Genomic DNA, 27,077 nt, shown 5'->3' with positions numbered 1-27,077 from the left:
CCTGTTCCAATGGTTGGAATTATGTCATTTGCAGGAAAATGGGTGCAGCCAGAGATCATTGCACTCAAACGGTTGAGCCAATCTTGGAAAGTCTGAGATTGTGTTTGTTCTCTCGATTGCTTCCTGGGTTGGTTTTTTATAGACACATAAAATCACGTATGTACATATGGTATGAAGATAGACTTGAAACTGTCTAGGCAAACAAAGAGAAAGGAGAAGACTGAGGAGGGAGCGTATAGAGGAGTGAGAATGGGACAGTGTGAACATCCAGAGTGTGTACCCTAGGAGAGTGTCCTATGAGAGTGTCCCATGTGACTCGGTGCTTGGTCCAATGGCTATAGACAATGAACGAATTTTAAATATGGCTGCCGGAATTTTGAGATTATAGCCATATGTGTCGGGATTCCCAGGGGGTTGGCTTCAGGACCCCAGCAGAGAGTGAAATCCGTGCTCGATCAAGCATTTTGTGTAAAATGGTGCCCTATTTGCATGTAACCCCTACACACCTACCAGTGTACGCTGTCATCTCTAGGTCACGTACGGCGTCCAGTGATCTGTGACTGCAGTGTCAGCAGTCTCTATGCCTTAGGATTTAAGGACTAGGGATACCAGAGAAACATTGGTTTAAAACTCACTTTACTTCTGAGCTCGACCGGATCTACCCATTGTGGGATCTGTGGAGTAGAAGGGCTACCAACTGGGGATTCCCCTAGATTTTGTTTGAGAGGAGCAAGGTTGCTGCTCTTAAGGAAAGGGGTAAAAGTGCAGTTTGGGAACGCTTCGTAGCGACTCCTTCCTGGAAAGCAGTAGGGTTCAGGAACACATTAGACCTGACTTCTAAAAAGACACGCAGCTGCCCCAGCGCTGGGCGGGACCTGGATAGGGAGGACAGAGGAACTTTCAGTCCCTAGGTCCCCTCCTTGCTGTTTGGTGCCACGGGCAACTTGCGATTCTCAGAGAGGCCTTCTCTGACCTTGTTCTATCGTCCATGCCTCCTACCAGCTGATCTCAGTCACACCATGATGAAGGCTGCAGCCGGTGCCCCTCCATTCCACAGATCCCACACCCATGGATTCCACCAAGCTCGGATGGAAGATATTTTCTAAACATACCAAAACATGTATGAACTTCCCCTTGGCCTTCATTGCTGAAACAAGGTTGCAAAGCAGCTCTCTCCATAGCATTTGTATATCTAAGGATGTCTTTTTTCTTTGTAGACAACCCTTCCCCTTTTATTCCCTCCTGGCTGAAATTAATCTTGAGTGCCTGTCTGGGTCCCAGTAGGAAACGGGACACTGAAAATGGCTGCTTGGAGAAATTTCATAAAGGTCTGCTTAAAAGGGGGGAGCCAGAGTTTAGAGAACAGTAGGGAATCTGTGGGACTCTGGTTCTAGCCCCCTAGTCCCAAGTGAGAGCCAACACTGGCCTTAAGCTCGAAGCGGCAAGCAAGCAGGAGGGGCCGGACATCAGTTCCCAGAAAGCAGAGCTGGATGTCAAAGGTTGCCAGGAAGGAACAGGGCCTCTGCTCAGGAAGGAGCGAGGGGGAAATTAACACAATTTTCTCCCTCCCTGGCTTGGGACCCCCTGCTGGGCCACCCAGAGGCCAAATCTCCTAGAAGTTGGGATGGTAAGCAGCCATTACTTAATCTATCCTGCCCACTATTGGTCTCCTCCGTTTGAATATCAATCCACAAGGCCATGGGCATTGTGGACTTGCTCACCTCATAGGCACTTAGTGAAATATTTCCTGAACACATAAGTATCTGCCGCTATGGTTTGTATAGGCTTTGGGTGGCTCCCAAAGATTCCGCATGGTGGAAGCTTATTCCTCAGCATGGCTATGTTGGGAAGTAGAGGGACCTTTGTGAAGTGGAGCTTAGTGGGAACGCTGTCCCTAGTGGGGAGTCTCATGGTTGTTATATGCCCCGTGTTAATTTCCTGAAAGAGAATTCTCGCTCTTGACCAAGAAGATCCATGGGAGAGTCCAAACAAATGGGGGCCACCAAACTTGGAATTTCTGCTTTCAAAATTGTGTGCCCAATAAACATTTTTCCTTGTGAATTACTCAGTCCTAAATGCATTGTTATAGCAATGAAAATGGACCAAGATTGTTATGCTTAAAAAAAAAAAGGGAGGGGGGCCTTTGGGCATTTAGGCCTTGAACGACAGGAGTCCTATGTAACTGTCTTCCTTTTTTCTTTAAGTGAACTTTTAGTGTCAGTGCAGCACACACATATGAAGGGGTACAAGTCCTATGAGTGTGAGTCAGTGAATTTCCACCAACAGGACACAGCCTCGTAACGAGTACTCAGAACAAAGCAGAGACCTTTGTGGCCTCAGAAGGCCCCTGTGACCCTTGTTGGTCCTGACCCTCATAACCATGCTCTTGGGAGTTATTTATAAATTGGTTTCTCTGGCGTTGAAATTTGTACATGTAGAATAATACAATGCACTCAATTTTGTGTTTAATTCTTCTTTTAAAAAGACTTATTTATTTTATATGAGTACACTGTAGCCGTCTTCAGACACACCAGAAGAGGGCATCGGATCCCATTACAGATGGTTGTAAGCCACCATGTGGTTGCTGGGAATTGAACTCAGGACCTCTGGAAGAGCAGCCAGTGCTCTTAACCACTGAGCCATCTCTCCAGCCCTGTACTTAAATTCTTTAACTCCACACTCATTTGTGAAGTACAGGGTAGTACTTGTGAATTCTTAAGCAGTGTGGTATTCAAATGTTTTAACATGTAGAGACTTATCTGTTCCATTCACGTGAATGTGTATGTGTTTTACAGGAGAAGAAACTCAGGGTTTTGTACATGCTAAGCAGTTACCATTCCACTGAGTCTCATCCTACCCTCACATACTCTGTCTGCTCTGCTGGGCACAGGCACGGGCATGGGCATGGGTATGGGTATAAACATGGCCTTTTATATTTATTCCTAGATTTCCTACTCAGTCAATTTAAGTCTCCACTAGTTTCATCCACTGTGTATATTTTTCACGTATATATTCATTCACACACATACATGTGTGTGTGCGCACGTGTGTGTGTGTGTGTGAGAGAGTATGTTCTGTTCATTAGGCTTATTCCATATATCTGGCATGTTCATGCTAATAAAAATGATGACCTTGTATTTTAGAAATTATGAATAGTGTGCTGTGGGCATATTTCTGTAGGAGGCTTTGGGGAACGTGTGTGTGTGTGTGTGTGTGTGTGTGTGTGTGTGTGTGTGTGTGTGTGTGTGTGATTAGAATGGCATTTCTATCCCATAACGTAAACATTTAGCTTTGGTAGACAGTATGAGTTTTCTGACGTGGTCATATTCCGATGGCCGCTGGCAAGACCTCCTACTGTGCCAGGTCCCCTGGGCTGTCACCCAGCTTTTTCTTGCTGAATGGGTGCTAGTGTTCCCATGTGCTGCATTTCTCTGATGACTGATGAGTCTGACACCTCCTCAGACTGGCACACAGGGAGGATGGTGGAAAGAGTGGCACGTGTACTCTGCTGGGACCTCGGGTTTAGAAGCCGTGGTTTAACTTGCTCATGGATTCCTGAGTCCAAGGGCAACTCTACAAGGCCAAGGGCAGGGCTGAGCATTTGGAGTCAGCAGCTGAAGCCTCAAGCACAGATGAAGTCATGTGAAGAGTGAGTCAGGGAGAAAAGGCTGTGAGGACCTGGGACGAAAACTCTGGCACTGAGACAACTGGAGAAAGAAAACCCAGCAAAGGGCACCAGGATGGGGAGCAGCAGGATGAGGAACACCAGGATGGGAAGCACCAGGAAGAGGAGCACCAGGATGAGGAGCACCAGGAAGAGGAGCACCAGGATGGGGAGCACCAGAAAGAGGAGCACCAGGATGGGGAGCACCAGGAAGAGGAGCACCAGGATGAGGAGCACCAGGAAGAGGAGCACCAGGATAAGGAGCACCAGGATGAGGAGCACCAGGGTAAGGAGCACCAGGATGAGGAGCACCAGGGTAAGGAGCACCAGGATGAGGAGCACCAGGATGAGGAGCACCAGGATGAGGAGCACCAGGAAGAGGAGCACCAGGATAGGGAGCATCAGGGAAGTAGAAAGAGAGACAAGATAGAGGAGAATAAAGGGGGAGGAGAGGGAGACCGATGCATTTCCTTTTATGGAAATGGAAAGTAGCAGGAGAGTCAATGGGAGGCCCAACATACCCATTATCTCAGCAAATGTGAGCGGATTAAGCCTATAGTTATCAAACTAGATTATAAAATAGGAGGAGATGATGAGTTCTAAATGTTTATGTACACAGTCTCAAAATACGTTAAACAAAACCTGACAGAACTGGAAAGGAATTGAGACATAGCCATTCACTGTGGGAGACTTTACCATATGTCTCTCAAGAAACACGTAAGTGTGTGTGTGTGGGGCGACTCAATGTGTCTAAGATCTACAAAGCACAGATAACAAGAACTTATGTTCTTTCCAGATACAAGTAGAACATTTATGCCAGCCAGAAAAAAAGTCAAAAAGTCAAAACAAATTTCAAAAGATTGATATTACTCAGAATCTGTTCTCTGACCACAGAAAAATGAGGCTGGAAATCAATAACGAAAGAAATTCCACAAATGCTTGGAAATTAAGCAATATACTAAATGGGTCAAAGAAAAAATTCCCAGCAGAAACTGAAAAATATTTTTAAGTGATAGTGAAAATATAACATCAAAATGTGGGGTGTGGTTAAGTCTGTTTGAAAATCTTATAGTCTTAAATACATATATTTTAAAACATCTAGAAGAATTAAGCAAAAAGCAATCTAGTTACCCGCCTCAGAAAAACAAACAAACAGGAAGTCTATCTTAAAGAAAGTAGAGGATGATAACAAAGAGAAGTTAGCGAAATTATGTAAAACATTTAAGGAAGCCCTTGTACAGGAATTGATTCAATCAAACTAGATTTGAGACCTGCCCTGCAGGAAGGCATGTGCACCTGGTACTGCTGGTGCAGTGAGAGCCACATCCTGGGAGGTCACAAGTCCAGGCAGGAGAACACACTACCCCTGTTGGGCTAAACTGACTCGATTCCAACCAGCACTCTAAACCTGTGTGCTTATTATACCCATAGACAAATGATGCCCTCACCTCCGAAGGAGCTTCTGTTTGCAGTGGACAGCTCTAATTAGGACATTTGTGCAGCTCTTTATCTATCAGGGAACATCCATGGAAAGAGTGTCAGAGCTGGAAGACAGAGAGAAAGGCTGAGCAGTGCTATCTTCAGGGCATGGCACAGACACTGCAGTCAGGAAAGTGCAGCAGCTGAGATGGCCTGCACTCCCTCCCACCTTCCCACCCAGTGCCCCCAAGCCCCGCCCCCACACAAGGCTGGGTCGGTTAACAAGTCAATCACAAGATCAGGTTAGGGCTTATGAGGCCCATCCCTCCCTCTTGGCTAAGCAAGCTTCCGGGGTAGGGACAGCCATGGCTGTCGGGTATATGCCAGTGAGGCCGCCAGGCTCCATTGAACACTTCCTACCCTGTGGCCCACAGATGAGTGTGGTTAAAACCAGTGGTCACAAAACAAAATGAAAGGAAGCTACTATAGGAAGGGATCTGTAGGAGGGGACAGGAATGAACGGGAAGGAGGAGCGATAGATAAAACGGAGTGAGGGAGAAGGGGGGAGACAAAAGAGAGTGAGGGGAGGGGAAGCAGAACCAACTGTATACATGTATGAAATCCTCAAAGAAAAACTAAAAGGACAATGCAAATAGTAAATACTGGGGAGTCTGATGAGAAGGATGGAGGAAGGGAAGGGGAGAGAAGGAAAGAGAGAGAGAGAGAGAGAGAGAGAGAGAGAGAGAGAGAGAGAGAATTGGCCAATCAAAATGAAAACAGGATATTAGACCATATCCTACATGTGTTGAAAGATAATTATAATGTATTATGAACAATTTATTGTTAAAAGGCTTAAAATTTAAAAAGCTGACATAAGAAATAGAGAGCCTTGGGCTAGTCTTACACCCCTTAAGGATGCTGCAGTTAACAATCTCCACACCAAACAACCTCCAGGCGCAGACTGATTTCATCCAAGTGAACTGTCCCAATCTGGGTGGAGGAGGTTGTATGGAGGGGACGACACCATTTTTATATAGTCGTTTGTATACATTAGAAAGAGAAAACATTTGGTAATTTTTTTTGAAAACGAGGTGATTGTACCTTTGACACCGAAAGCTAATCAGCATAGAAAAAGGAGAATCATAGAGTCATCGGTCTCATGGCCACGGAGAGACCAAATTAGCTATTTGGATTCGGAGAAAGAGCAAAAGGACGATGACTTGTGAACAACTGGATCTGTTTCAGCAACGGAAGGGTGGCTTCCCATCAGAAATCACTGTGGTCTGTCACACACTGTCTGTCAGTCCATCACACACTGTCAGAACGAAGGAGATGAGCATTGCTTCACCCAAGCTAATGTGGGAAGGAACAACTTTTAATGAGAGTCAACATACGTTGGTGTTTCCCGATAGTTTTTTTTAAATATCTGGGCAAACATGGTGGCCAGCTCTCTGGATGTAGGGATAGAATCCCTAGACCAAGCTGGTTGCCATAGTTAGCTCGTCAGTGAGGTCTGGGCTCAAGTGAGAGACTCTGCCTCAAGACAGAAGGTGAGCCATCAAGGAAGACACAAGATGTCAAACTGTTTCTCTCACACACATTCTCTCTCTCTCTCTCTCTCTCTCTCTCTCTCTCTCTCTCTCTCTCTCTCTCTCTCTCTCTCATGCACTCACATACACACAAGCATACACACCACTCACACATGTGCAAAAACACCCTGTTAGGAACAGAAGAGAATCCCTTAATTAGATACAGTGTTTCATTTTAATTTTAAAAAAAAAAAACCTCATCAAGTATTGTGCATAATGGTAAAATTTTGAAAACTTTCTTCCTAAGAGCGAGAATGAGCAAGGTTGTCTGTTTTTGCAGTTCTCTTAGATCCTGTGCTATATATGGTTTAAACAGTGTAGAAACATCAGCAAATAAAGTTAACAGTTTTCAAAAGAAAGGAAACCATTAGTCTTAGTAGAAGGCTGCGCTCATACTAAATGTGAAGGGGTCTGCAGACATGCTATCATCTGGACAATTCTAACATTAATGAGAGAAGCAAGGGCCTACGTACATGGAGGAACAAACCATACCCATGGATTAGAAGACTCGGGGTTGGCAAAATATCAACTTAACTCCCAAATTAATGCAATTCACCTAGCACTAGCTATCAGGCCTGATGACCTGAGTTCAATCCCATGTAGAGGGAGAGAACTGACTCCTGCAAGTTGTCCGCTGACATCCACAAGCACACACTCACTCAATGTGTTCTCCCCCTCCCCTCTGTGTGTCTGTCTGTCTGTCTGTCTCTCTCTCTCTCTCTCTTACACACACACACACACACACACACACACACACACACACACACACACACACACACACACACACAGGGTTATCATTTAGTAGTATGCTGTTCAGTCTTCATGAGTTCGTATATTTTCCATGATGCCTATTGCTGGTGACACCTTGCTGCACTTCATGGGTCTGGCGGAATATAAGAAGTTGTTTCAATTTTCCTGTATTTGTTGAGAGTTGCTTGGTATCCTAATATGTGGTCTGCTTTGGGGGGAAAGTTCCATCGATTGACTTCCTCACCTCATTCAGCCTTTTGGTTTTGCCCTCTTGAAGCACATTTATATCTGCCTTGAGCTGCCTAAACAAAGCTCATTCTTTTAAAGTCTTTGGCTGGAAATTCTTCCAGGTCCTTCTTATTGGAGCCATTATTATGGGATACGTGATTTTTGGACCCCTCTAAAAATTTGATCTTTCCTGATGTGCCTGGGACTTGCACATCTGGAGCACTTCATTGGTTGAATCTTTTTGTTAAACCCATCTTTCTTCCTTCAGTGGAACATACAGAGAGAGGGGTTAGAGAGGGGAGGGGGGATTGAGGGGGGGGGAGAAGGGGAGGAGAGGCTTACTTGTTGGTTTTCACTTTGCATGCTTTGTCTAACAGCAGGGTGTTGACATCACACACTACTTGTGCATCAGAGTCCATCTGACATTTTGTGCTCATTGATGCTTGCTTAATGAAACTGGGAGCCCCACCATTTGGTGGATATTTTAGATCGTTGTATCTTCTTGAGGAACTCTTCCATTCGTTGATACGTGCTGGTCTTCCTTGCCTCTGCTGATTTATTTTTGAATTCTCCTTTATCAAACACTGGACTGGAGATGCCTGCTTGGTTTTGGCTTCTGTTTGCTAGATGGCCTTTCTTCCTTCCACTTTCTGATCACGTCCCTATGAGCGAGATTTCTTGGAGTATCTTCTTTAAACCACTCACCATTCTGAGTTCCCTTACTGATGAGTTGAGGCAGTCACATTTAATGTCTTTGTTGAGAGACATGCCCGCATCTTGTTGGCTGTTTTTCTGGTGGGCTGGATTCCTTGCCTTTGTTCGACTGTTCTATTAAATGTATCATTCCCTGTGCTCACGTGACTGAGGCTGCTTAATTCCCCCTGGATGTAGCATTCCTTTAAGTATCTTCTGCAGTGCTGGGGTGGCGGTTGTGAGCCACCTCAGCTTGGACTTGTCTTGAAATGTCTTTCTCTCTCCATCAATTTAAAAACCTCAGCTGGGGTCTCTTACCTTTGGGATTTGAAATACGTCACCCTTCACTTTACTGGTTCTCGAGGTTGCTGATGAGAGGTTCGTGTGGGGGTTAGAGGACAATTTGCAAGAGTGGGTTCTCTCTGACCACCATGCGGATTCCTGGGATCAAACTGAGACCTCGGACCCTAGAACTAGGGCTCTGGCTCCTTGATTTACTGTCCACACATGTGTGGCCTTTCCTATATTCCCCAGGTATCCTTCCCTATCCTGAGTGAGTCAATCAAAGTTCTTCCTCTTTTTTGCTCTTTCGAATAGAGTCTAATTTTTCTTATTCTGATCTTCCTCCATAAGGCAGCTTTTTAAAAATGTTTTAGTCTTATTTGTTTTTTAATATTCCGGGTGTCTGAAGTAATGAATAGTTTAACTTTGCACTTCCGCTGTATTCACACATATATTCACACACATATTCTCACAATAGATGTATCGTGGTCCATTTATTCACTGCCACAAACACCACAGGCGGAGACAACAGTGTATTCCCACTGTGTGCATATTCTACAGCCTTTTGTTTTGTTTTGTTTTCTTCTCTCCTGCGAAAGGAAGCTTAGCATGGGGCACTTGACCACTTCCGCTCTTTGTATTGTGTTTCTATGTGTTCCTTTTTCTCCTTGGTAGGTACCGCAGCCTGGCCTCCAGCACAGGATCCTGCCGGCCCTTTCAAGTGCCTCTGTTAGAGGCCTGCACCACCACTCCCAGCTGCCTTTTTCCTTCTTCACAGGCAGTACTGCCAAGGGAGCTTCGTCAGAGTCAGCGGGTCAAACCCTACCGAGTAGTCAGATCACAGTCTTCAGAAGGGACTCCTGATTTCAAAGGGACCTCCCCAGATGTCACTTAAGCATCTTGAAGACACCCCTCAAAAAAAGGACATCGTCTCTTCCTTCTGTGGTTTGCATCCAGGATGAGCCTCCTCCCCCTCCCGCCTGGGGTTTTCTTTCTAATCTGCTGGTGCTCAGGAACTGGGGACTCCGTGTCAGGTGGGCGGTGTCTCTATCTCTTCCCCATGGCGGGAGGTGAGCATCAACTTCATAGAGAACGTGGTGGGGAGTTTCCAAAACAACTTTCCTTCAGCTAAATAATTGCAACTTTTATCATGAAAAAGGCCTTTGCGATTAGATGCTTTCTTTTCATTCTTCTCTTTTTATTTATTTATTTATTTATTTATTTATTTATTTATTTTAATTTTCTTGGATATTTTATGTATTTACATTTCAAATGTTATCCCCCCCCACATACCCTGTCCTCCCTCCCTTTGCTTCTCTGCCGTGTTCCCCCTCCCCCTCCCACTCGCCCACTTCCTCCTCCTTGCCCTGACATTCCCCTTCACTGGAGCATCGAGCCTTCACAGGACCAAGGGCCTCTCCTCCTATTGATGCCCGATAAGGCCATCCTCTGCTGCATATGTGGCTGGAGCCACAGTTCCCTCCATGTGTATTCTTTGCTTGGTGGTTTAGTCCCCGGGAGCTCTGAGGTTCTGGTTGGTTGATATTGTTGTTCTTCCTATGGGTTGCAAACCCCTGCAGCTCCTTCAGTCCTTTCTCTAACTACTCCATTGGGGTTCCCGTGCTCAGTCTGATGCTTACCTGTGAGCATTCGCCTCTGTATTTGTCAGACTCTGGCAGAGCCTCTCAAGAGACATCCATATCAGGCTCCTGTCAACAAGGACTTCTTGGCATCAGCAATAGTGACTGGGTTTGGTGGTCACATATGGGATGGATCCCCAGGCAGGGGCAGACTCTGGATGGCCTTTCCTTTAGTCTCTGCTCCACTCTTTGTTCCTGTGTTTCCTCCTGTGAGTATTTTGTTCCCCCTTCTAAGAAGGCCTGAAGCATCCACACTTTGGCCTACCTTCTTCTTGAGCTTCATTTGGTCAGTCTGTGAATTGTATCTCGGGTAATTCGAGCTTTGGGGCTAACATCCTGTTATCAGTGAGTGCATACCATGTGTGTTCTTTTGTGATTGGGTTACATCACTCAGAATGATATTTTCTGGTGCCATTCATTTGCCTAAGAATTTCACGAAGTCATTGTTTTTAATAGCTGTGTAGTGCTCCATTGTGTAAATGTACCACATTTTCTGTATCCATTCCTGTTGATGGACAAGAAGGCAGCTTCTAATTCAGCATCTTATGCAGAAGTCATTGGATATGTTTTAAGTGTGTGTGTGTGTGTGTGTGTGTCCATAATGGCAAGTGTCCACAGAAACCAGAGGAGGGCATCAGCGTCCTTTGGAGCTGTAGTTACAGGTGGTCCTGAGCCCCATGTGGGTTCTGAGACTCAAACTCATTTTCTCCAAGAGCAGCGCACTCCTTAACTGTGCATCTTTCCAGCCCCTGCTTTGTAAAGAGCTTTTCACACGGCATGGCTTCTGTTGAGGCCTCCTTATTATCTGATCTTCTGCAATGTCTAGCCCACCGTGAATCCTACCCACTGCATTTTTTCATCTGGGGGCTTGAAGCTTTGTTCTCTTTTATCTCTAAATGTTTGATTTGGTCTTTTTTTTTTTTCATCTTCTATATTTTCAACTCAACATAGTTGAGCTTAAATATTAAAGATATAGCTATACTAACTGATTTTATGTATTAACTGTAGAATCTGTGGCACTTCTACAAGTCTCATTTCCCAGCTCTTTTACATAGTTGGTTACTTTTTAATTTGATGCCAAATGCTATCAACTTTACCTTCCTTTTTCCAGATATTTTTGCAGTGCAATATTTTGAACCTCGGGGAACAAATTGGTTGGACATAGTGTAATCCTTGGAGCTCTTGGCTTTTAAACATATATTATGCTAGACTTGAACAGCATTTACCCCTAATCAATTTTTCTGAACTACAGTAATACCCTTCTTAGTGTCCTACCCAATGCCGTGTACCATGTGGGGCGATTCTGCTCTGCCTGATTATATGACAGTGCTGGTTCCAGTCCTTCTTTCTCTTGCCCCGAGGACCTTCTTCACACAAATATGTCATCAGTACTCTGCTTGAACACCAAAGAATCCCCTGCCCATCTCTGGAACGCTGCGTGTCTTTCTCTGGTATTTTATCGTGTTTCACACACTCTAGTTCACTGTAGCTCCTTGGACTCCCAACTCTACCTCCTCAACTGAGTGGTGGTAGGGGTAGGGATGGGGGTGTTCAGCTCTGCCTGGGTCCCCTCCTTGTCCCACTGCTGAACATGCAGTCGAAGCAACAAGCTGAGGAAGAAACCACAGGACTCAGCTGAGCTGCTGCCCATCCCAGAAGGCTCACTGCCCTTGATACGGGCTGCCTGCTGAGATCTGAATGTTTGTGTCCCTTCAATGTTCATTTCAGGACTTAATCCTCAGTGCAATAGATTAAGAAATAGAGGGGATTCAGAGGTGATCAGGTCATGGGGGCTCCATCTTCATGAATAAGTTTAGTGTCCTCATAAAAGAGTATGGGGGAGCCTGTTCTGCCTTTTCTGGACTCCTACAGTGTGAGGACCCAGGGTTTGTCCCTCTGTCACATGAAATAAGAGGCATCCTTTCACCAGACTTCAAGTCTATTGGCACCTCTGTCTTGGACTTACCTGATTCTGTAACTGTGAGAAGTTTCTACGTATAAATTACCTAGTCTAAGGTACTGTGGTACCCAATAGTGAGTGACTTCCAAATCCTGAAGGACCATTGTTGTGGGTATCCTGTCGAGAAGTGCATTTATTTCTAGTATAAAGTACACCTACCTATATAGCTCTCCATCTCTGGGATCGTGTTACCTTAGAGATCCTCTGGTTCTGAAAAACTCTACAAATGTAAGCAAATGCTACGATCCATGTTGGTACAGTTCTCTTAACTACCTGATGTCTGCAAAGCAATCTAAAGCTCTTTCAAGGTACAGTGATTGTCTGAGACCCGAAGGAGATATGGTTCCAGGCTGCTGAACACTTAAAAGTAGTTTTATTATGAGAAATCAATGTCTGACATTAGAGCCTGATTTATAACAAAGTGGAATGCAGTTTAAAGTGTTTAAAAGACCAAGGACCAATCTGACTCCCAGTCTCACCTCCCTCCCACCACCCCACCCCCACCACCCCAGTCTTATTGCTCCAGTGTCATCTGTGATCTCATCAAAAACGTTCTCATCACTGAATCAGCTCTACAACCAATTTGCTGGATAAAAATAGAGCTTTTCCTCTATTCCCTCCGCCAGTCTGTTCAACACTTCGTTGTATTCCCAAGCAGTAATGGCTTAGGCACCAGGAGGACCTCTCTCTGCTCTGCCCCCTTTTGATCTCGGGTAAAGCAGAAGTCTGGGGGAGGGATCTTTCCAAAGCACACTAGGTTAAGTTAGGGCACGCTGCTTCCTCAGCAGACACTGCAAACGAAGTAGCAAAACCTCAGAGAGTGTTTCGGAAGACAAGAGCTTTAGAAGTCCCAGAAGATCTGAGGCTTCTCCCTATGGTTGTCCCCCAAACCAACGGGGCTTCCAGAAGCCTCCAGTCCTGCCTCTCATCGCACGCTGGTTCTGTTTCTAAGGTTTCTGGGTGTCACTCGCTCAGGCTCTTTGCTCTCATTGAGTGCAGTACCCTCTGGGTCATAAGCATCCAATCAGGCTTGTCAATATGAAAACAGAGAGGGGTAGGTCAGCATGAATTTCTCTCCAAACCTCAGTCATTCCCCTGCTTCCTCGGCATTTAAAGGGATAGGGAACCTCAATGCATCCTTTATTTGGGGGTCAGGGTGGGGGAAAATTAGTAAGTGTTAAATCTTACACTTCAAGTTAAATATTTATCCATTAAGTTTGGTAAGTAACAACCATGTTCTTTAACATTTAAGTTACCTGATATCTGTCATTAGTCTTAGTGCTACAGCTGATCTGGAGACGTGCAGCCATGTAAAATGTCATATTACAAGAATGGACAGGGTAAATGAAAGGAAAGGATGGGGGTGGGGAGGGCTGTGGCCACCTATAAAAACAATCCTCTTGAATACTGTTCTCACAGTTTCCTCTGGCCTCCCATGTGGCACGGTAGATAGAAAGTTGGTCATCGGCATCTGTGTTGTGAGCTCCCTTTTTCCATACAGGTGTCTTCCCAGATCACTCACGTGACTACATGTGTCTACAGACTACAGTCCACGCTCCTGCCCCACCTCCCTTTCCCTCGCTGTCTCCGCCCAGAGTTCTGTGTGTCCATCTGTTCGTTGCCTGCTGCCCTACACAGGCAACGTCATCTGTCTTCCTCACTCATCATCATCTTCCTCACACCATATCTCCACAGGCCTGGACAGGCATTGGCAGGCAAACCAGTGTGGGATGAATAAAAATCCACTAACAACTGGATAGATGACCTCTAAAAGACATAACTCCAGTATGTGACACGGTACAACATGAACAATGGTCATCAGGTCACAGCAATCTAAATGTCTGTGAATCTACTTGGCTCTACCTCAATGACCTGTCCACCTTCAGACCCTAGCAAATGCACACAAACAGACCCGAAGCCAAAAATAATAAGAGTCAATCGGAGCCCTTCTTGCTCCTCCAACCTCTCATCATTACAAACCTCATTCTCGAGGGGAGGTCATATGTCGGCTCTCTTTGCAGACTGACAACCCAACTAACCAACCAGGCAGAAGCTCTAGAGCCAGGATGTCCAGCTGTGGGAAGCACATGGCGTCCCCCTTGTCCATCTTTCCCTGTCAAAGTCGATGCAAACCCAGTCAGATTCAGTCAGGGTGGGGGAGTGATTTGCAACTGTAGACAGATGCCACGGTCAAGAGTTACTCATCAATGCAAGGAGGGCTTGGGAGGTCTTACGTGCACAGCCCAGATGCTGGCTTGCAGCATCTATCCTGGCTTCACCCACATGCTCAGAAATCCACAGAAGACATCTACCTGAGGCTTTAAGCAAGCCTGCTCATTGGTGATTGCCCTCGTAGTGCCCTGTCAGAGCTTCTGTTATAACATACCTGCTCGCTGGCTTGCTCATTCATTGAGACACTAAACGTGTCCCTCCCGTGTGCTGGTAACGTGGGAAGTGGGAAGTGGTTTATGCACCTACACGCTGGACCAAGCTAACTAAAGTTATAAAGTTATGTTATAAGTTATAAAGTTCGAGGGAGCAGGGAGCTTAGTCAAGGCTGCAGGGCTAGAGAGCGGGGAGGGGGTGGGGGAGTGGGGGGATGGGGGTAGTTCCAGCTCTTCTCTGCCAGATTTGGAGTTCTTTTCCTCTCAATAAGTCACTTCTCCACATCCTCCATGGGTCCAGAACCATTGCCTTGGGCCCTTGACTGGCTTTTCTGGCACCGGACTTCACACTGAAGATGACCATCTCTGACCCACAGGCCCCGTGGCGGAGAATTCTTCTTTGTGAACACAAATGGGGATTTATAAAACTCACCACAAACCCTGGCTAAACACTCTGTCTCTCCGCTGGAGTGCCGGTATCCGGAGCAGCAAAGAGCCATGCTGACCGCGTCCGGCCCTAAATCTCCTGCCAGGGACCCTAGCCACTACCTCGGAAGGCAGCGCCCGGCTCATCTATTTGAATGTTCTTACGAACACTTCCCCACTAAACCATCTGCCCACCCCAGTGCGCTGTCTGCACTGTGTACAATACACGCTGTACTTTTCTGGTGCCCAGAGCAGGGGCGGGGGCTCTCGCCTCTTTGAAGCAGGCAGGAACGCTTGGACCACTTCTCCTCGACGCCTGTTTGTGTTGGCCTGGGGAAGTGGCTCAGAGTATTTTCTGAAGGAGGCCTCAGAGGTTGAAATTCCGTAGGGTTGCACAGGCAGAGTCAGCGCGGGGCCCATGCTCCTTGTTGTTTCTGAACGTTTGACAAAATTAGGTGCAGCCGCCGAGCCAAGCAGGAATACTTTATGATGTGCTGACACCTCCGAGAGATACTGCGGGAGTGCCGGGTGCCCGCTCAGGAGAACCCGAGTTTATGACTTTTCCTCGGTGGCCCAGGAACGCAGCTGCCTGAGTGCTTGCTGTCCAGGGCAGAAAGGGACACTGAGAGTCACTTTTACTCCGGGCCTGGCCCACCCAGACCCCATTCCTCGAGGTTTTTGGCCTCCAAAGGAAGGAGCAGATCCTCTCCTGGCAGTACACTCTGCTCCCTGACGTTGCTGCTGCCAAGAGAGAAGGTCTGGTTCGTTTGCTATTGAAGAACCATGAGCTTGTGCACAGACAGAGCCAATGCAAGGTGTGGCTACTCTGCAGACTCTGTTGCCTTTGAGCTCTGTGGTCTGGACAAACCACCTTGATTTTCTCTACACTGGAACCAATAACATCTGGTGATCTAAGAGCCATCTGGTGATCCAAGAGCTGGTTGATCCTGAGCGTAAGTTAAACTGGGTGGTGTGCTAAGCCGTTTGTGTGGAGAATTTCAGTCTTCTCAAGAAACCATGGCAGGCTCTGCAGAGATGCTCCGGTGGTTAAGAGCACTTTCTGCTCCTCCAGAGGACCGAGTTCAGTTCCCAGCACACACACGGTGGCTGCCAGCCATCCTTAATGGTAGTTTCAGAGTGTCCCATGCCCCCTTCTGGACTCTGTGAGCATCAAGCATGTGTGGCACACAGGCAAGGCATTCCTATACAATGAAAATACACAAATCTATTTTTAAAAGAAAAAGAAATTCAGGAGATAGACTTGATTTTATAGAAGGGGAAATAAGACACCGAGAGGCTGAGGCACTGGTCCAAAGGGAGTCTTCGGACAAGGCTAAAAACCAGCAGCATACAGGTGACCACTGTATGACAGTCTTAGAATTCTGCTGAACTGTTGCTACTGGTTATAGAGGCCCGGGAAAGGCTTGAAATGCAGCTGTTATCTCACCAGATCCCTTGCTATATGCTTACTTTCAGAATAAAGGAGACAGGCAAACTGATTGCAGTCCTGGCACCCAGTTCAGAACTGGTAGCCCATCAGAGCACTCAGCTCCTGCCATACACTCTTGCCAGCAGGTGGGTGGGCCGCCCTCCGGTTGCCCATCGGTTTTCCTCGATGTGTTGACAGATTTCAGTCTCCCAGACTTAGTAGCAGCCTGCAGGAACTGAGTGGTAGGGCAGTGAAGCATCTGTGTGAGATAATCTTGGGCAAGTGAACACGCCTATTGGACCCTCAGCTTTTTTTACCTACAGAATGGAGGGTTGATGTTCTCCAGGGCAGTTGTAAGGCTCCATGAAGCACAGAAAGCACTTCACAGAGCCTTATCGTCCTGTTCCAGAGACCATGGGTAGAGGCAAGGATGAGGGTGGGAACCAGACTTTCATTATGAAAACATCTTAGGAGACAAAGGGACAGAACCCAAAGTAAAACACAACTGTATTTTGCACCAGCTGGTTCTCCTTGGTCTTGGTGTTCTTCTCTCTGTATCTATTTTGAAACTTCCTTTGACAGATACTCAGCTTTTTTTTTTTAATGAAACAAGCAGTCCCATCCCCACCCCTCCCCCTGGGAAATATGAGAGATGCTAAGATGCTGCTGGTGCCCAGCTTCTTAGAAAGGCGGAGTGCTGCACTCCTGACAGCACAGGCTGTCCCGTACGCCAAGTGCTCTGTGTTACACTTAAGGCACATAGTAAGCTACGTTTGTTTTTTTTTTGTTCTTTTTACTGGAGCCTTAAAATTATCCTTAAACTGTCGTAGAGTCCATTGGAATGATCTACACAGTAAAATTCTGTTTACATCGCATGTAAAGGAAATGATTTCCTCACAAAAGTCTCTGAGAAGCAATCATTTTATGGGAGCCAACTCCATCTTTGGAGTCATATCGTGGAGAATTCAACCCAAGTAGGCAGTACAAATATTCTGCCCAGGGATGGCAGATAATGTTTTTGACTGACACAGTAGCCACACCCTTCTTCCTTGATAGCAACACCCTGATTTTATTCATAGAGGCAACACACTCAATTTCTGGTGATGTAACAGTTTCCTAGGATGCTCTTGCAATGAGTGGGCTCACATGATTCGCCCTTGACAATGAGACATGTGTATCTGAGAAAGCTTTGGAAGCCTTCATCTTGATTTCTACCCCGAGCACTGACATGGTGAGTGGATCCATAGTGGACATCTTGTGAAGAAGAAGGAAAAAAATCAAAGGGAATCCAGACACTTCTAAGCTGCTGGGCTAGCTAGCTCCCAGTTATATGCCAGTGTGAAGGGAAGACAAATAAACAAACAAACAAAAAAAAAACCCTTCATCCTAAAGGAAGAAGAATATTGTAAAAGTGGAGTTGACCAGATAGCTGAATCGCTTTAGTGTAGACCATGAATTGAGGGTCTTGCAAGGTAAGAAGAAGCTTTCAGATGTGAAAATTCCTCTTCCACTCTGGACCATTTCTGTCCCAAAGGACTAAATTTCTTGTTTTAGTCATTTCGGCTGGACTTTATAATTACTAGCAACCTAAAGAATTCCCAACTGAAAAAGAAGAGTGCCAGGCGGATTTTTGAAATAGGGTTTCAAAAAAATAAAAACTAAAGGGGAAATTCAGAGGGCTGGAGTTTTCTCTCCGACCACTGTCTTCTCTCACTTTTTAGTTAGCACTTGGCTAAGCAGCCTCTTGTAGAGTAGAGGAGCATGGCCGGGAAATGCAAGTCTTAACGTTTAAATGAGGACGCTCATGTCATGAACTCAGGGCTTCCAGGGGTGGGTACTCTCTGAGATAGCATCAGATCCCTGTCTTTCCCTTGCTCCTGGTTCCCACTCAGCTTTGACAAGTCGCCCCCAATTTGGGTGCCTTCGTTGAGCCATCTCGTTGACTCTAAAGCTCTCAGTGTCTAGTCTTCTGTGCTTCAGTTTGGGTTTTCCTCCAGGTCCCAGCTTGCTGCCTTCTTCGTTCAGCTGTTTCCGGTTCACTACCATTCCTCTGACCTTGGGTGCGCTGTGCACCCCAGATCTCTACTCCAACATGCTCTCCAGCCCCTACCCCATTCAACATATTCCTGATGCACACTCCCAAGAAGAGCTCAGCGTGGCTTGTTTAGCACAGACTGTAGCTTACTTGTCAGATTTCTTTGGAGGCAGGATCCATTTATCTTAGCCATTTCACCCAAGAACTGAGTATAGCACATGAAGGACAGCAATCAGTGCTTGGAACTCTAGACGTGTGCTTCTCATTGTGTGCCCTGAAAGACCAATGTCCTGGGACAGTCGCAGGAATTGTACACTAAAATAACTCTATGGTTAGATGGGTGTGGAGAATGTCAGGCTGTAGGAGGTTAAACAGATCTCCACTGCCAGAGTTCTCAGAAGCTTAGCCATACCTAGGGCCACTGGGAGGGAGATGGAGGAGAATGCAGATTTGACCATGGGCACTCTCTCATATGGAGAACCAGCAGAAATTAAAGGGTCAAAGATTGCCTTTTTTGAAAACCCTAGATCAAACAACTCCTTTATTTTAAAGTGAAAAACTAATGCAAAGCCTTTCTTTAAAATTTCCCAGCTAGTTGGCAGTATAGATGCGGTCCCAGATAGATCATCAGTGAGCTGCAATTTAAAAGGCAATAGGCTGATCGGTCAAGAAGACCTAAGCTAAATTCTGGAACTTCCAAATATCAGAGTCATAAGCAAGCACTCTAGGCTTCCTCGGCCTCGGGTCTGATCTTGACCCTGGGGCTAGAGATGCCTATCTCAATGTTTGTCGTGCCTGTAGGCTCTAATGCATAATAAATAAAAGGTAGCTATGAAAGCCAACAGAACTCTCCAAGCTTCCTGGCTTGTGAGGAAAGACCCTGAGGTAACAGAAGTAAATACTGAAGAAGGATTAGTGCTACACAGAGATTCGAGCTTCCTGAGAGACAGAACCCACCAGCTCGAATGAGTGGGACTCAGTAACCAAGGCATCAAATCAGGTAACCAAGGAAACCATAGCTGTATCTTGGTAGGTGTGTCTCCCGGTGGTCAGATCGCCCCTCTGTTGTTAAACGTCCTTAAGGCTGCAATTATATATTCCCCCTGCCATCTTCAGAAACCCAGGCTCCAGGGAACACTTCCATTTGCTATGTGTGCACAACAATGGGGAGGGCTAAACCCTCAAAAGTTTTGCATTGCAATTCTGACCTCCTCCCCTATGGGTTTATCAAGAGGATCATAGACAGAGATCTTCTGACCTACAATGACTTGGGAAGGATAAAGAACCACTTTACTCCCATGAATATGCCATCCATACCAAAAATATAAATTTAAAACTTTACAAGATAAAATTCAAGGAGCCCCTCCCTAACTGCCTATGGATCAACCCATCCTAACCCCTCTCTCTCTCTCTCTCTCTCTCTCTCTCTCTCTCTCTCTCTCTCTCTCTGTAGGGTGTGCTATCTCTTATTTCTTTTGGTAAATAAACATCTTGAAGCATGTTTGTCTCACCTGAGTTATTTCCTTCAAGAAGATGGAAACTGTAAAGAACCCTTCAGCTGGTAGCACGACCCAGTAAAATGACAGCTGGGCTTCCATTCTAGAATCTTCCTTTCCGTGCCTGGGAATTGATGCATGAACTAACATTGCTCAGTTCCCAAAGCTGGCTTCCATTTTCTCATCTGCCTGAGGTCTTCCTCACCTTAATGGCAGAGTGTAACTGGAGCCTCTCTTCATCCTTGGTGGCTCTGAGCTGAGCCTTTTAATATCTTTGTGTTATGTCCTTGTATTTTCTCCATCACTGTTCCTCCCAATGGCATTGGCTCTTCACTTCCGTGCGTGCGCGTGCACGCGTGCGTACATGTGTGTGAGGGGGGATGGGGTCCCTCTCTTCTCCATGTGTCTTCTCTTCCTTTGCTGAACTATCTCACATCAAAGGATTCGACCTTAACAGCGTGTTGAGCTTTGCTCTGTTGCCATGTATCGTAATGCTAAAGTCTCTACCAGAAGGTCTAGGCCTATGAGTGACTTCTGTTCACAGCTTTTGTTGTGCAAACCTTGTTCCTTGGTTTAAAACAATTGGTTAAATAAAATTGGCTACAGCTGATTACTGGAGGGATTAGAGGTAAGTAGGTTTGGAGTGACCGGGTTGGAGGAGGAGGAAGAACAAGAAGAGAGAAAGAAGCTGCTATGAGGGAAAGTGGACCATGAGCGTGTGGCCAGAAGAAACAGCAAATATCTGGGGAACAGCCCTGGGGAGGTAGCCAGGCCAGCAGTTAGAAGAGTAGATGAGGGGTTAGCCCCCAGTAATTGTCGAAGCCAAATAAAATAACCATAATGCTGAATCGCATTTATTTGTAAGCTGGTCCAGGAGAAGCTTACAGTGGTTCTACTGCAAGAGAAGCCTTCCTCTGGTGCTAGAGAGATGACTTAGTTAAGAATCTCACACTGGGGTTGGGGATTTAGCTCAGTGGTAGGCGCTTGCCTAGGAAGCGCAAGGCCCTGGGTTCGGTCCCCAGCTCCAAAAAAAAAAACCAAAAAAAAAAAAAAAAAAAAAAAGAATCCCACACTGCTCTGACCCAAGTTCAGTTCCTAGAGCCCATATGGATGGCATACAACTGCCTGTAACTCCAGCTCCAGAAGTTCTGATATCTAGACTCTGCAGGCACTGCCTTCATGAGCACAAATCAACACACACACACACACACACACACACACACACACACACATATACACACACACACACACACACACATCACACACACACACATACACACACACACACACACCACACACACACACACATACACACACACACCACACATACACACACACACACACACACACACACACACACACACATACACACACACACCACACACACACACACACCAACACATGACACACACACACCCCCCCACACACACACACCCCACACATACACACAGACAACACACACACACACACCACATACACACACATACACCACACACACACACACACACACACACACACACACACACACACACACACACACACACACATGGAAATAAAAATAACATTTTTAAAAAGAGACACTTCCCTTTTAACTATCACTGCTGTCCATACACATAACAAACCCCTTTGCTTTCTCATCCATCGGATACTAGTAGCAAAATATGTTTTTGTAATTAAAAAATGTCTGGTTCCCTGGGGTGGGATGTGTGTGAGTAGACCTAGTGGTTTATCAAGTGGGACGGAGAGCAAAGTGCCATGGGCTTCTGTGACTCCTGGAAGAGTCCTCATCTGCCCTCCATAGTATAGGATCCAAGATGGCTCCTGGCACACCAGTTAGACAACACAGAGGACCCAAGGCCAGGACGGTGACTGCTTCCCCTGTCTTCACAGAAATCTTCCTGGGTGAACAGCCCCTCCCCTACAGGCTCACGGACAGACCAGATTCAGCTAAACAACACATGCTGTACCCCAATTCACCCTTGAACACATAAACGTACACTCATTGGCTAAAAACCTGTATATCAGTCTATGTAGATAAACAATAGTTATATCCATGCCTCATACTGGTCTCCAGAATCCAAACCCTGGGAGTCTTTGTCAGCCCTGCCTCTACTCCCCTCAGCCCCACTTCCTGGGCCCCATTCCCACCTCTTCCCTTCTGGGTGATGAGCTCCATGAAGCTCACTTGGCTGACACTGTGTCCCTGGGCCCACATGGAGAAATAGATGGCCGTGAACTGTCAGGTAAAGGGGCAGCTGCCTGATGTGTTCTTTAGACATTTCTGGTTGGTTTTGGAAGCTCATGAGCTCCACACTTTTCTGAATGGGATTGTTTCTTTCACGGCCCTGGAAGCGGAGGTCTGGGAGATCTGCCAACCTGTTTCTTCCCAGAGAAGGCTGATCTTTAACTTGGTGTGCACAGCCAGGCAGAGAAGCCCCGAAGGAGACTTCGCCATTCCACATTCCTCAAGGGACACTGAGAGACCTCCAGGGCAGAGTGTGTCCAGTCTTCCACCAAGTGCTTGCAGAACACGAGAACGTTCCAGCTCTGGCCATGGTGCATTCTGGAAGAGCTTGCTTGGGCTTCTGTTGTCTTCGAGCTCCTGGGATTCTCAGGTTGGATTCATAGCTGCTCCTTCCCACTGAGTAAGCACCAAGGTGACCCCAGCATAGACATTCACCACGCCTAGGACTACTCTGTTCACTCCACTTCCCTTCGGCTTGGATTTCTTCACGCACTGCTTAACATCTGTAAGAAGCAAGGACATCCTGATTAAGTTTCTGATTAGTGCTTTTTGAGAGTGGGGCCAAAGTTAACCCGCAACACAGTCCGATCACCACTTCCATTTAATTGCAAACAATTCCCTTATTCTAAAAGAAAACTGCCCAGTCTTTAAGTCTTTAAGTGCCGGTGGTTTAAAAATGGCTCGCCCTTTCCAAAACTGATTAGCATTATGATGGTGTTGGGAGCCAGGCAGAGGAGGTGAAGAGGTCATTGGGAGAGATGAGACCTTTCTTGTGGGGTGGGCATATGTTTGCTCTTACCACAGTTGATCATAAAGCAAGCCTGATTCCTGTGTCTTGTCTCTCCCACATGTGCCCACTCAGCCTTCTGTCAGAAGCTCCTCACCAGACATGACTACCTGACAGAAGCTTCCAGAACCATGAGTAATTAAACTTTCCCTTGTGAATGAGCTCATCTTCAGTGCCATGTTATAACAACAGGAAAGAGAGTCATTGCCCACTGCTACTCTCTGGGTCCTGGCAGTCCACACTCTTCTGTCTTTCTCTACAGATTTGCCTAATCTGGATATTTTAAGGAGTCGTATGCTATGTGACATACTGTGTCTGGCTTCTTGCACCCCGAATAGTATTTTGAGTTTCCCCCCATCCCGAAGCATTCTGTTTGGGAGTTTGACGGATTGACTGGCATAGAGTTTGGACCAGCAGAAGCTGGAACACCAAGGTTCCCCTGACATGTGCAGACAGAAATGTCCTAGGTCTCTGGCGAGTACACAATGGCAAACCCCCACCCAGAAAGCCAACATACTGTGGAACCAACACTACATTCCAGCGGCCCTGGGACCTGGGCACCGGCTGCTTCTCTCCAGTGATACTCTCCCAGAATAGACAGGGGTGTCAGTCAACATGAAAATAACCCTGGCAGAGAGCCCCATGCCAGACAGATACCACAAACACAAATGCCAAGGTACATGGAGGCAGGGAGGGGGCCCTAAATTAAATCCTGGGCTTTGAGTTCTATTGACCTGGGTCTGGCTGACCTGTCAATTCTGCCTCTTTGAATGCACAACCCGGGCTTGGCAGGTGATGGGTGAGAAGGGCCTTGGGGAGGGCAAAGTGGAGATGCTGCCAAAAAAAAAAAAAGGAGGCGACTGCCCACACCTGGGTACTGAGTCCAGGCTGAAAGGGAAGAAACAGAGAAGCAAAAGGGTGGATTTCAGCTTCTTTAAGGGAACTCAGAAGCGCGGCTTGACTGTTTGCCTCAAGGAAAGAACCCCAGCAACACCATGTGTTCATTGGTTATTGACAACAGAGGCAATCGGAGCCATGAGAGAGTGTCAAGCTACATGAACATCACTATCAAACCTCCACCAGCCCAACTTTGCTTTCTTCTCTTCAGAAAAGTGTGACAATTCCTTCACATTGCATCGCTATCCCCGGGGTGCTTTAGGCTTGGGGTCAGGGTGATGCTGGTCCCAGCTGTGTCCTTTCCATAAAGCTCTGTAACTCTCCTCTCTGACTCCTGTTATTCTCCCTTTAGAATGGGAGCAGCGACCCCAGTTAACTCTGGGAGCTGCTGCATGGATTGAAGCGCATACAAGATACCAGCACTTGCAGAGGCTCTGTGAAGCTTGTCCCTTTTGGTGGCTTGGGGCTGGCTCAGCTGGTATGGTGTTTGCTGCACAAGCAGGGGGACCCGAGTTCAATCCCCAGAACCCACATTATAATCCATCAATCAATAAATGAATCTGTGTGTTGTGATGCATGATGGGTAATTTCAGTACCAAGGAACATAAGCGGGTCTGGCACTTGCTGACCTGGTAGCCTAGCCCAGTTGGTAAGGTCCAGGCCAGCAAGAGACTGTCTCAGGAAAAGCAAACAATAACAATGGCAAAACCCAAGGTGAATGGCTCTAAGGAACAGCATCCAAGGCTGACCTCCTTCCTGGGCAGGCACACATACCACACACACTTGCCCTTGTCTTTCTTCCTTCCTCCTATAAACATGACCAAAGAAACAGACCTTTATCTGAACTAACCCGGTAGTCCCATCAGTGACAGAGTAGCAGCCCTGAGGATACAACGTAACCGGGAAGCAAAGGGATAGTACAGGTGAGTGCCTTATGTGTGAGAGAACTCCATAACTTCATCTGAACAGCGCCTTCTGCCATCTCTGAAGAGCCTCATCTCTGACTATGATTGGTAAATGGCGTTCCATCCGGAACCTTCTAGCTTGGCACCGATGTGCTATGACAAAATGAGGTACCTGCAAGTCTTGGCCTCCCTCTGCCAACCTACTGTGAGGACTGTCCATACACTACCATTTGAGTACCACACTGTAGTGTATGGGGGATGCTTGCTCTCTCTCACGGCCTGTGCTAAGATTTTTGCACTGAAATTCTCCTTTTTCATAACCGGAGAAATAGTTTATATGAGTATCCTAACAGACGAGAAACTCAGAGAGAGAGAACACATTTGCCCAAGGTTTCAAGAGAGCAAGGGTAGGGCTTCTGCCCATGCAGTGGGACATCTGAGTCACTAGTCAGAATCTCAAACCCTTTGCAAATCAGACATGAAATGATCAGTAGCATTGAAAACCTACAAGGAACTCAGACAAGTCAACACCAAGAAAATAATCAAGCTGACTGGAAATGGGCAGAGAAGCCAAATGCGCATTTCTCTGAGGAAGATACACAAATAATCAACAGGCTGCCAGCACCAGTAATCATGAGAATTCAGGTTACAGTCCCAATGAGGTGACATTCACAACTGTAACAGTGGCCTACACACACACACACACACACACACACACACGCACACACACACACACACACACACACACACACACACACACACACCACGCACCAGCAGAGAAGGTACAGAAGAGAAGGACCTTGTCTGGATTTTTTAATGGGGATGCAAATTAGTACAGCCATTCTTGAAAATCATGGGTTCCCTCCAAAAAATAAAATGAGCCTGCCATGGGAACCAGTCCCACCCTTGTAATGCACCCAAAGAAAATAGAATCAGTATGGAAAAGAGACCTCACACACACCAAGTCCATGTGGCACTCAAGGGAGGAATGCTGAAGCAGAGGCCATGGAGGAGCACTGCTTAGTCGTTCGCTCGCTCTTCTATGCTGGTAAACTTGCCCTCCAATACAATCCAAACCACTGGCCTAGGGGTTGCGCCGCCCATGGTGGTCTGGCCCCTCCCATTCCAGACAATCATCAATCAAGTGAATGCCTCTAGAGGACACTGATAGAGGCAATGCCACAACTGACAGGTGACAGAGCCTCTTCCCAGATGGCTCCAACCTCTCTCAGGCTGACAAAACACTAACTGTCACAGCTGGTAGTCAGTGTGTTCTTTCAGTCCAAGTATGGGCTGCTAAGAGCCAGCCTGCCCTTATCACCAGGAACTGCCAACGTTCAGAGATCAGTGCTTTTTGTTTTTAATTGTTCTAGACTGAAGGCTATAGAAAAGTGCATGTGCACCTGTGTGTGTCTGTGTGTGTGTGTGTGTGTGTGTGTGAGTGCGCGCGCGCTAGAGCTGCAGTTAATATTAAACATGGCCGAAGGAAGAATACCATAAGTGCTCTGTAATAGGTGCAGCTTGAAGAAGGCAATGATTAACTTTGTTTTCAGAGGCCTTCAGTGATGGGATGCCTGCGCCTACGTTGGCTCCTCACAAAAGGGAAGGACTCATCTAGTTAAAAGAGTGAGAGGAGTTGGGCAGAGTCCTGGCAGAGTTCAGCCAGTTCGAGAAGGGACTTCAGAGCTAGAATATGGGCCCTTCATGCCCCCTGTGGTTGGCCCTTGCTTCCACCTTCCAGCCAGGTCACCTGAACAGCCTCCAAGTGCTCTCGGCTGTGTCACGTTGCCCCCAAGAACCTTGGAAGGGGAACTCAGAAACCAGACAAGGACTTATTGGAGGGAATGGAGAATATAGAGTTTTTGGAGATTCCCAGACCTCCAGAGGGCTGCATAGCTTGCTCTGTGAGCCTGCCAGGGTGACCTCGCACATCTCCAACGTTTCTGTGGCACCGCGCCATGGAAACTGAGGGTGGAGAAGGTTCTTGGCAAGGAACACCATGGTCTGGTACATCTCATAATTTCCCTCAGAGGCCTCCTTGGGTGTGCTGTCTGTCACAGACGAAGATGTCCATGGGGTCCCCATCAGCACAGTCCGCCTCTGACTTGTTTTCCCAAAAGTGCGGCTGGATTTGCTCAGTGCCATCTGCACAGTCTCACCGGCCACCCCGCCCGCCATCTGTTTATAGGCTGTCAGACAGCTGGCTACGGCACGGGGGACACTGTGTGACTATAGAATGTACAACAAC

The sequence above is a fragment of the Rattus rattus genome, chromosome 9, assembly GCF_011064425.1.
Source record: "Rattus rattus isolate New Zealand chromosome 9, Rrattus_CSIRO_v1, whole genome shotgun sequence".
NCBI lineage: Eukaryota > Metazoa > Chordata > Mammalia > Rodentia > Muridae > Rattus > Rattus rattus.
This window is presented reverse-complemented; position numbering follows the sequence as displayed.